The sequence below is a fragment of the Oreochromis aureus genome, linkage group 5 (assembly GCF_013358895.1).
Source record: "Oreochromis aureus strain Israel breed Guangdong linkage group 5, ZZ_aureus, whole genome shotgun sequence".
NCBI lineage: Eukaryota > Metazoa > Chordata > Actinopteri > Cichliformes > Cichlidae > Oreochromis > Oreochromis aureus.
The window spans coordinates 6,756,403-6,770,532 of record NC_052946.1 but is presented as its reverse complement, the minus strand read 5'-3'; positions in this window follow the sequence as shown (position 1 = coordinate 6,770,532).

Here is a 14,130-nt window from a genome sequence, read left to right as displayed (position 1 = left end):
TTTTCATTTTGTGAATAACTTGAAAATCTTAGCTCAAACAGCTGCAAAACCTATTTCCCCAGCATGGAAATGTTGAATTTATAAGGCCAAGCCTGAAATATGTGTGTCCGAGTCTCCCTATCAAAAGTTACAGCTGTCTTTATGGACTTGGTGAAAATCGCCTTTATTTCGCGAGACAGTGCGTTTCTCGCCTGAAACACATTATGGGTTTTCATTTTGTGAATAACTTGAAAAATCTTAGCTCAAACAGCTGCAAAACCTATTTCCCCAGCATGGAAATGTTGAATTTATAAGGCCAAGCCTGAAATATGTGTGTCCGAGTCTCCTATCAAAAAGTTACAGCTGTCTTTATGGACTTGGTGAAAATCGCCTTTATTTCGGCGAGACAGTGCGTTTTCGCCTGAAACACATTATGGGTTTTCATTTTGTGAATAACTTGAAAAATCTTAGCTCAAACAGCTGCAAAACCTATTTCCCCAGCATGGAAATGTTGAATTTATAAGGCCAAGCCTGAAATATGTGTGTCCGAGTCTCCTATCAAAAAGTTACAGCTGTCTTTATGGACTTGGTGAAAAATCGCTTTATTTCGGCGAGACAGTGCTTTTCGCCTGAAACACATTATGGGTTTTCATTTTGTGAATAACTTGAAAAATCTTAGCTCAAACAGCTGCAAAACCTATTTCCCCAGCATGGAAATGTTGAATTTATAAGGCCAAGCCTGAAATATGTGTGTCCCGAGTCTCCCTATCAAAAAGTTACAGCTGTCTTTATGGACTTGGTGAAAATCGCTTTATTTCGGCGAGACAGTGCGTTTCTCGCCTGAAACACATTATGGGTTTTCATTTTGTGAATAACTTGAAAAATCTTAGCTCAAACAGCTGCAAAACCTATTTCCCCAGCATGGAAATGTTGAATTCTATAAGGCCAAGCCTGAAATATGTGTGTCCGAGTCTCCTATCAAAAAGTTACAGCTGTCTTTATGGACTTGGTGAAAATCGCCTTTATTTCGGCGAGACAGTGCGCTCGCCTGAAACACATTATGGGTTTTCATTTTGTGAATAACTTGAAAAATCTTAGCTCAAACAGCTGCAAAACCTATTTCCCCAGCATGGAAATGTTGAATTTATAAGGCCAAGCCTGAAATATGTGTGTCCGAGTCTCCTATCAAAAGTTACAGCTGTCTTTATGGACTTGGTGAAAATCGCTTTATTTCGGGCGAGACAGTGCGTTTCTCGCCTGAAACACATTATGGGTTTTCATTTTGTGAATAACTTGAAAAATCTTAGCTCAAACAGCTGCAAAACCTATTTCCCCAGCATGGAAATGTTGAATTTATAAGGCCAAGCCTGAAATATGTGTGTCCCGAGTCTCCTATCAAAAGTTACAGCTGTCTTTATGGACTTGGTGAAAAATCGCCTTTATTTCATGCGAGACAGTGCGTTTCTCGCCTGAAACACATTATGGGTTTTCATTTTGTGAATAACTTGAAAAATCTTAGCTCAAACAGCTGCAAAACCTATTTCCCCAGCATGGAAATGTTGAATTTATAAGGCCAAGCCTGAAATATGTGTGTCCCGAGTCTCCCTATCAAAAAGTTACAGCTGTCTTTATGGACTTGGTGAAAAATCGCCTTTATTTCGGCGAGACAGTGCTTTTCGCCTGAAACACATTATGGGTTTTCATTTTGTGAATAACTTGAAAAATCTTAGCTCAAACAGCTGCAAAACCTATTTCCCCAGCATGGAAATGTTGAATTTATAAGGCCAAGCCTGAAATATGTGTGTCCCGAGTCTCCCTATCAAAAAGTTACAGCTGTCTTTATGGACTTGGTGAAAATCGCCTTTATTTCGGCGAGACAGTGCGCTCGCCTGAAACACATTATGGGTTTTCATTTTGTGAATAACTTGAAAATCTTAGCTCAAACAGCTGCAAAACCTATTTCCCAGCATGGAAATGCTGAATTTATAAGGCCAAGCCTGAAATATGTGTGTCCCGAGTCTCCCTATCAAAAAGTTACAGCTGTCTTTATGGACTTGGTGAAAATCGCTTTATTTCGGCGAGACAGTGCGTTTTCGCCTGAAACACATTATGGGTTTTCATTTTGTGAATAACTTGAAAATCTTAGCTCAAACAGCTGCAAAACCTATTTCCCCAGCATGGAAATGTTGAATTTATAAGGCCAAGCCTGAAATATGTGTGTCCGAGTCTCCCTATCAAAAAGTTACAGCTGTCTTTATGGACTTGGTGAAAATCGCCTTTATTTCGGCGAGACAGTGCGTTTCTCGCCTGAAACACATTATGGGTTTTCATTTTGTGAATAACTTGAAAATCTTAGCTCAAACAGCTGCAAAACCTATTTCCCCAGCATGGAAATGTTGAATTTATAAGGCCAAGCCTGAAATATGTGTGTCCCGAGTCTCCCTATCAAAAGTTACAGCTGTCTTTATGGACTTGGTGAAAATCGCTTTATTTCGGCGAGACAGTGCTTTTCTCGCCTGAAACACATTATGGGTTTTCATTTTGTGAATAACTTGAAAAATCTTAGCTCAAACAGCTGCAAAACCTATTTCCCCAGCATGGAAATGTTGAATTTATAAGGCCAAGCCTGAAATATGTGTGTCCGAGTCTCCTATCAAAAAGTTACAGCTGTCTTTATGGACTTGGTGAAAATCGCTTTATTTCGGCGAGACAGTGCGTTTTCGCCTGAAACACATTATGGGTTTTCATTTTGTGAATAACTTGAAAAATCTTAGCTCAAACAGCTGCAAAACCTATTTCCCCAGCATGGAAATGTTGAATTTATAAGGCCAAGCCTGAAATATGTGTGTCCGAGTCTCCCTATCAAAAAGTTACAGCTGTCTTTATGGACTTGGTGAAAATCGCCTTTATTTCGGCGAGACAGTGCGTTTCTCGCCTGAAACACATTATGGGTTTTCATTTTGTGAATAACTTGAAAATCTTAGCTCAAACAGCTGCAAAACCTATTTCCCCAGCATGGAAATGTTGAATTTATAAGGCCAAGCCTGAAATATGTGTGTCCGAGTCTCCTATCAAAAAGTTACAGCTGTCTTTATGGACTTGGTGAAAAATCGCTTTATTTCGGCGAGACAGTGCGTTTTCGCCTGAAACACATTATGGGTTTTCATTTTGTGAATAACTTGAAAAATCTTAGCTCAAACAGCTGCAAAACCTATTTCCCCAGCATGGAAATGTTGAATTCTATAAGGCCAAGCCTGAAATATGTGTGTCCGAGTCTCCCTATCAAAAAGTTACAGCTGTCTTTATGGACTTGGTGAAAATCGCCTTTATTTCGGCGAGACAGTGCGTTTCGCCTGAAACACATTATGGGTTTTCATTTTGTGAATAACTTGAAAAATCTTAGCTCAAACAGCTGCAAAACCTATTTCCCCAGCATGGAAATGTTGAATTTATAAGGCCAAGCCTGAAATATGTGTGTCCGAGTCTCCTATCAAAAAGTTACAGCTGTCTTTATGGACTTGGTGAAAATCGCCTTTATTTCGCGTAGACAGTGCGTTTTCGCCTGAAACACATTATGGGTTTTCATTTTGTGAATAACTTGAAAAATCTTAGCTCAAACAGCTGCAAAACCTATTTCCCCAGCATGGAAATGTTGAATTTATAAGGCCAAGCCTGAAATATGTGTGTCCCGAGTCTCCTATCAAAAAGTTACAGCTGTCTTTATGGACTTGGTGAAAATCGCCTTTATTTCGGCGAGACAGTGCGTTTTCGCCTGAAACACATTATGGGTTTTCATTTTGTGAATAACTTGAAAAATCTTAGCTCAAACAGCTGCAAAACCTATTTCCCCAGCATGGAAATGTTGAATTTATAAGGCCAAGCCTGAAATATGTGTGTCCGAGTCTCCTATCAAAAAGTTACAGCTGTCTTTATGGACTTGGTGAAAATCGCCTTTATTTCGGCGAGACAGTGCTTTCGCCTGAAACACATTATGGGTTTTCATTTTGTGAATAACTTGAAAAATCTTAGCTCAAACAGCTGCAAAACCTATTTCCCCAGCATGGAAATGTTGAATTTATAAGGCCAAGCCTGAAATATGTGTGTCCGAGTCTCCTATCAAAAGTTACAGCTGTCTTTATGGACTTGGTGAAAAATCGCTTTTATTTCGGGCGAGACAGTGCTTTCGCCTGAAACACATTATGGGTTTTCATTTTGTGAATAACTTGAAAAATCTTAGCTCAAACAGCTGCAAAACCTATTTCCCCAGCATGGAAATGTTGAATTTATAAGGCCAAGCCTGAAATATGTGTGTCCGAGTCTCCTATCAAAAAGTTACAGCTGTCTTTATGGACTTGGTGAAAATCGCTTTATTTCGGCGAGACAGTGCGTTTCTCGCCTGAAACACATTATGGGTTTTCATTTTGTGAATAACTTGAAAAATCTTAGCTCAAACAGCTGCAAAACCTATTTCCCCAGCATGGAAATGTTGAATTTATAAGGCCAAGCCTGAAATATGTGTGTCCGAGTCTCCCTATCAAAAAGTTACAGCTGTCTTTATGGACTTGGTGAAAATCGCTTTATTTCGGCGAGACAGTGCGTTTCGCCTGAAACACATTATGGGTTTTCATTTTGTGAATAACTTGAAAATCTTAGCTCAAACAGCTGCAAAACCTATTTCCCCAGCATGGAAATGTTGAATTTATAAGGCCAAGCCTGAAATATGTGTGTCCGAGTCTCCCTATCAAAAAGTTACAGCTGTCTTTATGGACTTGGTGAAAATCGCCTTTATTTCGGCGAGACAGTGCGTTTCGCCTGAAACACATTATGGGTTTTCATTTTGTGAATAACTTGAAAAATCTTAGCTCAAACAGCTGCAAAACCTATTTCCCCAGCATGGAAATGCTGAATTTATAAGGCCAAGCCTGAAATATGTGTGTCCCGAGTCTCCTATCAAAAAGTTACAGCTGTCTTTATGGACTTGGTGAAAATCGCTTTATTTCAGGGCGAGACAGTGCGTTTCTCGCCTGAAACACATTATGGGTTTTCATTTTGTGAATAACTTGAAAATCTTAGCTCAAACAGCTGCAAAACCTATTTCCCCAGCATGGAAATGTTGAATTTATAAGGCCAAGCCTGAAATATGTGTGTCCGAGTCTCCCTATCAAAAAGTTACAGCTGTCTTTATGGACTTGGTGAAAATCGCCTTTATTTCGGGCGAGACAGTGCGTTTCGCCTGAAACACATTATGGGTTTTCATTTTGTGAATAACTTGAAAATCTTAGCTCAAACAGCTGCAAAACCTATTTCCCCAGCATGGAAATGTTGAATTCTATAAGGCCAAGCCTGAAATATGTGTGTCCGAGTCTCCTATCAAAAAGTTACAGCTGTCTTTATGGACTTGGTGAAAAATCGCTTTATTTCGGCGAGACAGTGCTTTCTCGCCTGAAACACATTATGGGTTTTCATTTTGTGAATAACTTGAAAAATCTTAGCTCAAACAGCTGCAAAACCTATTTCCCCAGCATGGAAATGTTGAATTTATAAGGCCAAGCCTGAAATATGTGTGTCCGAGTCTCCTATCAAAAAGTTACAGCTGTCTTTATGGACTTGGTGAAAATCGCCTTTATTTCGGCGAGACAGTGCGTTTCTCGCCTGAAACACATTATGGGTTTTCATTTTGTGAATAACTTGAAAAATCTTAGCTCAAACAGCTGCAAAACCTATTTCCCCAGCATGGAAATGTTGAATTTATAAGGCCAAGCCTGAAATATGTGTGTCCGAGTCTCCTATCAAAAAGTTACAGCTGTCTTTATGGACTTGGTGAAAATCGCCTTTATTTCGAGCGAGACAGTGCTTTTCGCCTGAAACACATTATGGGTTTTCATTTTGTGAATAACTTGAAAAATCTTAGCTCAAACAGCTGCAAAACCTATTTCCCCAGCATGGAAATGTTGAATTTATAAGGCCAAGCCTGAAATATGTGTGTCCGAGTCTCCCTATCAAAAAGTTACAGCTGTCTTTATGGACTTGGTGAAAATCGCTTTATTTCGGCGAGACAGTGCTTTCGCCTGAAACACATTATGGGTTTTCATTTTGTGAATAACTTGAAAATCTTAGCTCAAACAGCTGCAAAACCTATTTCCCCAGCATGGAAATGTTGAATTCTATAAGGCCAAGCCTGAAATATGTGTGTCCCGAGTCTCCTATCAAAAAGTTACAGCTGTCTTTATGGACTTGGTGAAAAATCGCTTTATTTCGGGCGAGACAGTGCTTTCGCCTGAAACACATTATGGGTTTTCATTTTGTGAATAACTTGAAAAATCTTAGCTCAAACAGCTGCAAAACCTATTTCCCCAGCATGGAAATGTTGAATTCTATAAGGCCAAGCCTGAAATATGTGTGTCCGAGTCTCCTATCAAAAGTTACAGCTGTCTTTATGGACTTGGTGAAAAATCGCTTTATTTCGCGAGACAGTGCTTTTCGCCTGAAACACATTATGGGTTTTCATTTTGTGAATAACTTGAAAATCTTAGCTCAAACAGCTGCAAAACCTATTTCCCCAGCATGGAAATGCTGAATTTATAAGGCCAAGCCTGAAATATGTGTGTCCGAGTCTCCTATCAAAAGTTACAGCTGTCTTTATGGACTTGGTGAAAATCGCCTTTATTTCGGCGAGACAGTGCTTTTCGCCTGAAACACATTATGGGTTTTCATTTTGTGAATAACTTGAAAAATCTTAGCTCAAACAGCTGCAAAACCTATTTCCCCAGCATGGAAATGTTGAATTTATAAGGCCAAGCCTGAAATATGTGTGTCCGAGTCTCCTATCAAAAAGTTACAGCTGTCTTTATGGACTTGGTGAAAATCGCCTTTATTTCGCGAGACAGTGCTTTCGCCTGAAACACATTATGGGTTTTCATTTTGTGAATAACTTGAAAAATCTTAGCTCAAACAGCTGCAAAACCTATTTCCCCAGCATGGAAATGTTGAATTCTATAAGGCCAAGCCTGAAATATGTGTGTCCCGAGTCTCCTATCAAAAAGTTACAGCTGTCTTTATGGACTTGGTGAAAATCGCTTTATTTCGCGAGACAGTGCGTTTTCGCCTGAAACACATTATGGGTTTTCATTTTTGTGAATAACTTGAAAAATCTTAGCTCAAACAGCTGCAAAACCTATTTCCCCAGCATGGAAATGTTGAATTTATAAGGCCAAGCCTGAAATATGTGTGTCCGAGTCTCCCTATCAAAAAGTTACAGCTGTCTTTATGGACTTGGTGAAAATCGCTTTATTTCGGCGAGACAGTGCGTTTCTCGCCTGAAACACATTATGGGTTTTCATTTTGTGAATAACTTGAAAAATCTTAGCTCAAACAGCTGCAAAACCTATTTCCCCAGCATGGAAATGTTGAATTCTATAAGGCCAAGCCTGAAATATGTGTGTCCGAGTCTCCTATCAAAAAGTTACAGCTGTCTTTATGGACTTGGTGAAAATCGCCTTTATTTCGGCGAGACAGTGCGTTTCGCCTGAAACACATTATGGGTTTTCATTTTGTGAATAACTTGAAAAATCTTAGCTCAAACAGCTGCAAAACCTATTTCCCCAGCATGGAAATGTTGAATTCTATAAGGCCAAGCCTGAAATATGTGTGTCCGAGTCTCCCTATCAAAAGTTACAGCTGTCTTTATGGACTTGGTGAAAATCGCCTTTATTTCGCGAGACAGTGCTTTTCGCCTGAAACACATTATGGGTTTTCATTTTGTGAATAACTTGAAAAATCTTAGCTCAAACAGCTGCAAAACCTATTTCCCCAGCATGGAAATGTTGAATTTATAAGGCCAAGCCTGAAATATGTGTGTCCCGAGTCTCCTATCAAAAAGTTACAGCTGTCTTTATGGACTTGGTGAAAATCGCTTTATTTCGGCGAGACAGTGCGTTTCGCCTGAAACACATTATGGGTTTTCATTTTGTGAATAACTTGAAAATCTTAGCTCAAACAGCTGCAAAACCTATTTCCCAGCATGGAAATGTTGAATTTATAAGGCCAAGCCTGAAATATGTGTGTCCGAGTCTCCCTATCAAAAAGTTACAGCTGTCTTTATGGACTTGGTGAAAATCGCTTTATTTCGGGCGAGACAGTGCGTTTCTCGCCTGAAACACATTATGGGTTTTCATTTTGTGAATAACTTGAAAATCTTAGCTCAAACAGCTGCAAAACCTATTTCCCCAGCATGGAAATGTTGAATTTATAAGGCCAAGCCTGAAATATGTGTGTCCGAGTCTCCCTATCAAAAAGTTACAGCTGTCTTTATGGACTTGGTGAAAATCGCCTTTATTTCAGGCGAGACAGTGCTTTTCGCCTGAAACACATTATGGGTTTTCATTTTGTGAATAACTTGAAAAATCTTAGCTCAAACAGCTGCAAAACCTATTTCCCCAGCATGGAAATGTTGAATTTATAAGGCCAAGCCTGAAATATGTGTGTCCGAGTCTCCCTATCAAAAGTTACAGCTGTCTTTATGGACTTGGTGAAAATCGCCTTTATTTCGGCGAGACAGTGCTTTTCGCCTGAAACACATTATGGGTTTTCATTTTGTGAATAACTTGAAAAATCTTAGCTCAAACAGCTGCAAAACCTATTTCCCCAGCATGGAAATGTTGAATTTATAAGGCCAAGCCTGAAATATGTGTGTCCGAGTCTCCTATCAAAAGTTACAGCTGTCTTTATGGACTTGGTGAAAATCGCCTTTATTTCGGGCGAGACAGTGCGCTTTCGCCTGAAACACATTATGGGTTTTCATTTTGTGAATAACTTGAAAAATCTTAGCTCAAACAGCTGCAAAACCTATTTCCCCAGCATGGAAATGTTGAATTTATAAGGCCAAGCCTGAAATATGTGTGTCCCGAGTCTCCCTATCAAAAAGTTACAGCTGTCTTTATGGACTTGGTGAAAATCGCCTTTATTTCGGGCGAGACAGTGCGTTTCTCGCCTGAAACACATTATGGGTTTTCATTTTGTGAATAACTTGAAAAATCTTAGCTCAAACAGCTGCAAAACCTATTTCCCCAGCATGGAAATGTTGAATTCTATAAGGCCAAGCCTGAAATATGTGTGTCCCGAGTCTCCTATCAAAAAGTTACAGCTGTCTTTATGGACTTGGTGAAAATCGCCTTTATTTCGGCGAGACAGTGCGTTTCTCGCCTGAAACACATTATGGGTTTTCATTTTGTGAATAACTTGAAAAATCTTAGCTCAAACAGCTGCAAAACCTATTTCCCCAGCATGGAAATGTTGAATTCTATAAGGCCAAGCCTGAAATATGTGTGTCCGAGTCTCCTATCAAAAAGTTACAGCTGTCTTTATGGACTTGGTGAAAATCGCCTTTATTTCGGCGAGACAGTGCGTTTTCGCCTGAAACACATTATGGGTTTTCATTTTGTGAATAACTTGAAAATCTTAGCTCAAACAGCTGCAAAACCTATTTCCCCAGCATGGAAATGTTGAATTTATAAGGCCAAGCCTGAAATATGTGTGTCCGAGTCTCCTATCAAAAAGTTACAGCTGTCTTTATGGACTTGGTGAAAATCGCTTTATTTCGGCGAGACAGTGCTTTTCGCCTGAAACACATTATGGGTTTTCATTTTGTGAATAACTTGAAAAATCTTAGCTCAAACAGCTGCAAAACCTATTTCCCCAGCATGGAAATGTTGAATTTATAAGGCCAAGCCTGAAATATGTGTGTCCGAGTCTCCCATCAAAAAGTTACAGCTGTCTTTATGGACTTGGTGAAAATCGCCTTTATTTCGGCGAGACAGTGCTTTCGCCTGAAACACATTATGGGTTTTCATTTTGTGAATAACTTGAAAAATCTTAGCTCAAACAGCTGCAAAACCTATTTCCCCAGCATGGAAATGTTGAATTCTATAAGGCCAAGCCTGAAATATGTGTGTCCGAGTCTCCTATCAAAAAGTTACAGCTGTCTTTATGGACTTGGTGAAAATCGCCTTTATTTCGGCGAGACAGTGCGTTTCTCGCCTGAAACACATTATGGGTTTTCATTTTGTGAATAACTTGAAAAATCTTAGCTCAAACAGCTGCAAAACCTATTTCCCCAGCATGGAAATGTTGAATTTATAAGGCCAAGCCTGAAATATGTGTGTCCGAGTCTCCCTATCAAAAAGTTACAGCTGTCTTTATGGACTTGGTGAAAATCGCTTTATTTCGGCGAGACAGTGCTTTTCGCCTGAAACACATTATGGGTTTTCATTTTGTGAATAACTTGAAAAATCTTAGCTCAAACAGCTGCAAAACCTATTTCCCCAGCATGGAAATGTTGAATTTATAAGGCCAAGCCTGAAATATGTGTGTCCCGAGTCTCCCTATCAAAAAGTTACAGCTGTCTTTATGGACTTGGTGAAAAATCGCTTTATTTCGGCGAGACAGTGCTTTTCGCCTGAAACACATTATGGGTTTTCATTTTGTGAATAACTTGAAAAATCTTAGCTCAAACAGCTGCAAAACCTATTTCCCCAGCATGGAAATGTTGAATTTATAAGGCCAAGCCTGAAATATGTGTGTCCGAGTCTCCTATCAAAAAGTTACAGCTGTCTTTATGGACTTGGTGAAAATCGCCTTTATTTCGGCGAGACAGTGCGTTTCTCGCCTGAAACACATTATGGGTTTTTCATTTTGTGAATAACTTGAAAATCTTAGCTCAAACAGCTGCAAAACCTATTTCCCCAGCATGGAAATGTTGAATTCTATAAGGCCAAGCCTGAAATATGTGTGTCCCGAGTCTCCTATCAAAAAGTTACAGCTGTCTTTATGGACTTGGTGAAAATCGCCTTTATTTCGGGCGAGACAGTGCGTTTCGCCTGAAACACATTATGGGTTTTCATTTTTGTGAATAACTTGAAAATCTTAGCTCAAACAGCTGCAAAACCTATTTCCCCAGCATGGAAATGTTGAATTTATAAGGCCAAGCCTGAAATATGTGTGTCCGAGTCTCCTATCAAAAGTTACAGCTGTCTTTATGGACTTGGTGAAAATCGCTTTATTTCGCGAGACAGTGCTTTTCGCCTGAAACACATTATGGGTTTTCATTTTGTGAATAACTTGAAAAATCTTAGCTCAAACAGCTGCAAAACCTATTTCCCCAGCATGGAAATGTTGAATTTATAAGGCCAAGCCTGAAATATGTGTGTCCCGAGTCTCCCTATCAAAAAGTTACAGCTGTCTTTATGGACTTGGTGAAAATCGCCTTTATTTCGGCGAGACAGTGCTTTCGCCTGAAACACATTATGGGTTTTCATTTTGTGAATAACTTGAAAAATCTTAGCTCAAACAGCTGCAAAAACCTATTTCCCCAGCATGGAAATGTTGAATTTATAAGGCCAAGCCTGAAATATGTGTGTCCGAGTCTCCCTATCAAAAAGTTACAGCTGTCTTTATGGACTTGGTGAAAATCGCCTTTATTTCGGCGAGACAGTGCTTTCGCCTGAAACACATTATGGGTTTTCATTTTGTGAATAACTTGAAAAATCTTAGCTCAAACAGCTGCAAAACCTATTTCCCCAGCATGGAAATGTTGAATTCTATAAGGCCAAGCCTGAAATATGTGTGTCCGAGTCTCCTATCAAAAAGTTACAGCTGTCTTTATGGACTTGGTGAAAAATCGCTTTATTTCGGCGAGACAGTGCGTTTCGCCTGAAACACATTATGGGTTTTCATTTTGTGAATAACTTGAAAAATCTATTCAAACAGCTGCAAAAACCTATTTCATATGGAAATGCTGAATTCTATAGCGATGTTCTTGAAATATGTGTGTCTGAGTTCCTATCAAAAAGTTATGAAGCTGTCTTTATGGACTTCAGAAAACCGCCTTTATTTCGGTGGAGACAGCATGCCTACTGGAAATACATTATGGGTTTTCATTTTGTGAATAACTTGAAAATCTTAGCTCAAACAGCTGCAAAATTTATTTCCCAGCATGGAAATGCTGAATTTATAAGGCCAAGCCCGAAATATGTAAACCGAGTTCCTATCAAAAGTTACAGCTGTCTTGTATGGACTTGAAAATCGCCTTATTTTGGTGAGACAGTGCGTCGCCTGAAAGTCACATTCATGGGTTTTCATTTTGTGAATAACTTGATAATCGAAGCTCAAACAGCCAGGTAAATTCTATTTCTCAGTATGGAATGTGGAATTCTATAAGGACAGTTCGAAATATGTGCCTCCGAGTCTCCTATCATAAGTTGGAGTAGCTGTCTTCATGGGACTTGGTGAAAATCGCCATTTCAAGCGTAGACAGTGGCAAGCATCATTATTACATGCATTTGAATTGAAAGCTCCTGCCTTGGAAACACATTATGCTTCGCCATTTTGTGAATAACTCTGAAAATCATGAGCTCAAACAGTTGCAAAACCTATTTCCCAGCATGTTGAATTTATACGCCTGAAATAATATGTGTCTGAGTCTCCCCAAAAGTTACATAGTTGTCTTATGGACTTGGTGAAAAATCGCCTTTATTTCGGCAGACAAAAGCAAGCCATTTGGAAACACATTATGTCATTTTGTGAATAACTTAGCAAATCTAGCTCAAACAGTTGCAAAACTGACTTCAGCAGAAACTGTACATGCTGCCTGAGTTATGTGTCCAGTCTCCTATCAAAGTTACAGCCGTCTTTATGGGATTCAGAAAATCGCCTTATTTCGCGACAGCGCGTCGAAACATTATGGTTTCATTTTGTGAATAATTTGAAAATCTTAGCTCAAACAGCTGTAAAAATTTATTTTCCAGCATGGAAATGTTGAATTCTATAGCGCTGGCTCAAAACATGTGTGTCCCGAACTTCCCATCAAAAGTTACAGCTGTCTTTATGGACTTGGTGAAAATCGCCTCCCTTATTTCGCCGGTGAGACAGCGAGATATGTCATCTGAAACACATTATGGGTTTTCATTTAGTGAACAACTTGAAAATCTTAGCTCAAACAGCTGTAAAATCCCAGCTCTCAGCATGGAATGTTGAAATTTGCAAGGCCAAGCCTGAAATATGTGTGTCTGAGTCTCCATCATAAGTTACAGCTGTCTTTATGGACTTGGTGAAAATTGTTTTATTTCTACTAGACAGCATGCTTCATCGCTTGGGAAACACACATTATGGGTTTTCAGCCTTGTGAATAACTTGAAAATCTATCAAATTAGCTAGTAAAACCTATTTCCCAGCATGGAATACAAGGAATTCTATGCAAGGACAATCCTTGAAATATGTGTGTCCCAGTCTCCTATCAAAAGTTATAAAGGTCTTTATGGATTTGGTGAAAATCGCCTTATTTCGGCGAGATGTTTCGCTATTACATGGATTTGAATGGAGTTCTCGCTTGAAACATATGGTTTATGGTTTTCATTTTAGGAATAACTCTGAAAATCTTAGCTCAAAACAGCCGCAAACCGATTTCCCAGCAGTTGGAAATGCTGGAATTTGCACAGCCAAGCCTGTGCCATAGGTGTCCGAGTCTCCTACCAAAAGTTACAGCTGTCTTTTATGGACTTCTAGAAAATCGCCTTTATTTCCGGTGAGATAAAAAGCTTCTCATTGGAAAAACACATTACAGGTTTTCATTTTGTGAATAACTTGAAAATCTTTAGCTCAAACAGTTGCAAACCTATTTCTCTGGCATGGAAAATGTTGAATTTATATGCAAGCCTGGAATATGTGTGCCCTAGTTCCTCATCAAAAGTTACAGCTGTCTTTATGGACTTTGGTGAAAATCGTTTTGGTTTCTCGTTGGTAGACAGTGCTTTCTCATTGAAATACATTATGGGTTTTCACTTTGTGGAATAACTTGAAAATTTTAGCTCAGTTGTGCTGCAAAAACCTATTTCCCCAGCATGGAAATGCGTTGAATTCTATAAGGCCAAGCCTGTGCCATAGAGGTCCGAGTTCCTCCTATCAAAAGTTGCAGCTTGTCTTTATGGACTTGCAGAAAATCGCTTATTTCGGCGAGACAGTGCGCTTTCTCATTGGAAACACATTATGGATTTTCACTTTGTGAACAATTTGAAAAATCATAGTCAAATAGCTGTAAAACTTATTTCCTCAGTATGGAATGTTGAATTTATAAGGCCGCCTCCTGAAATATGTGTGTCC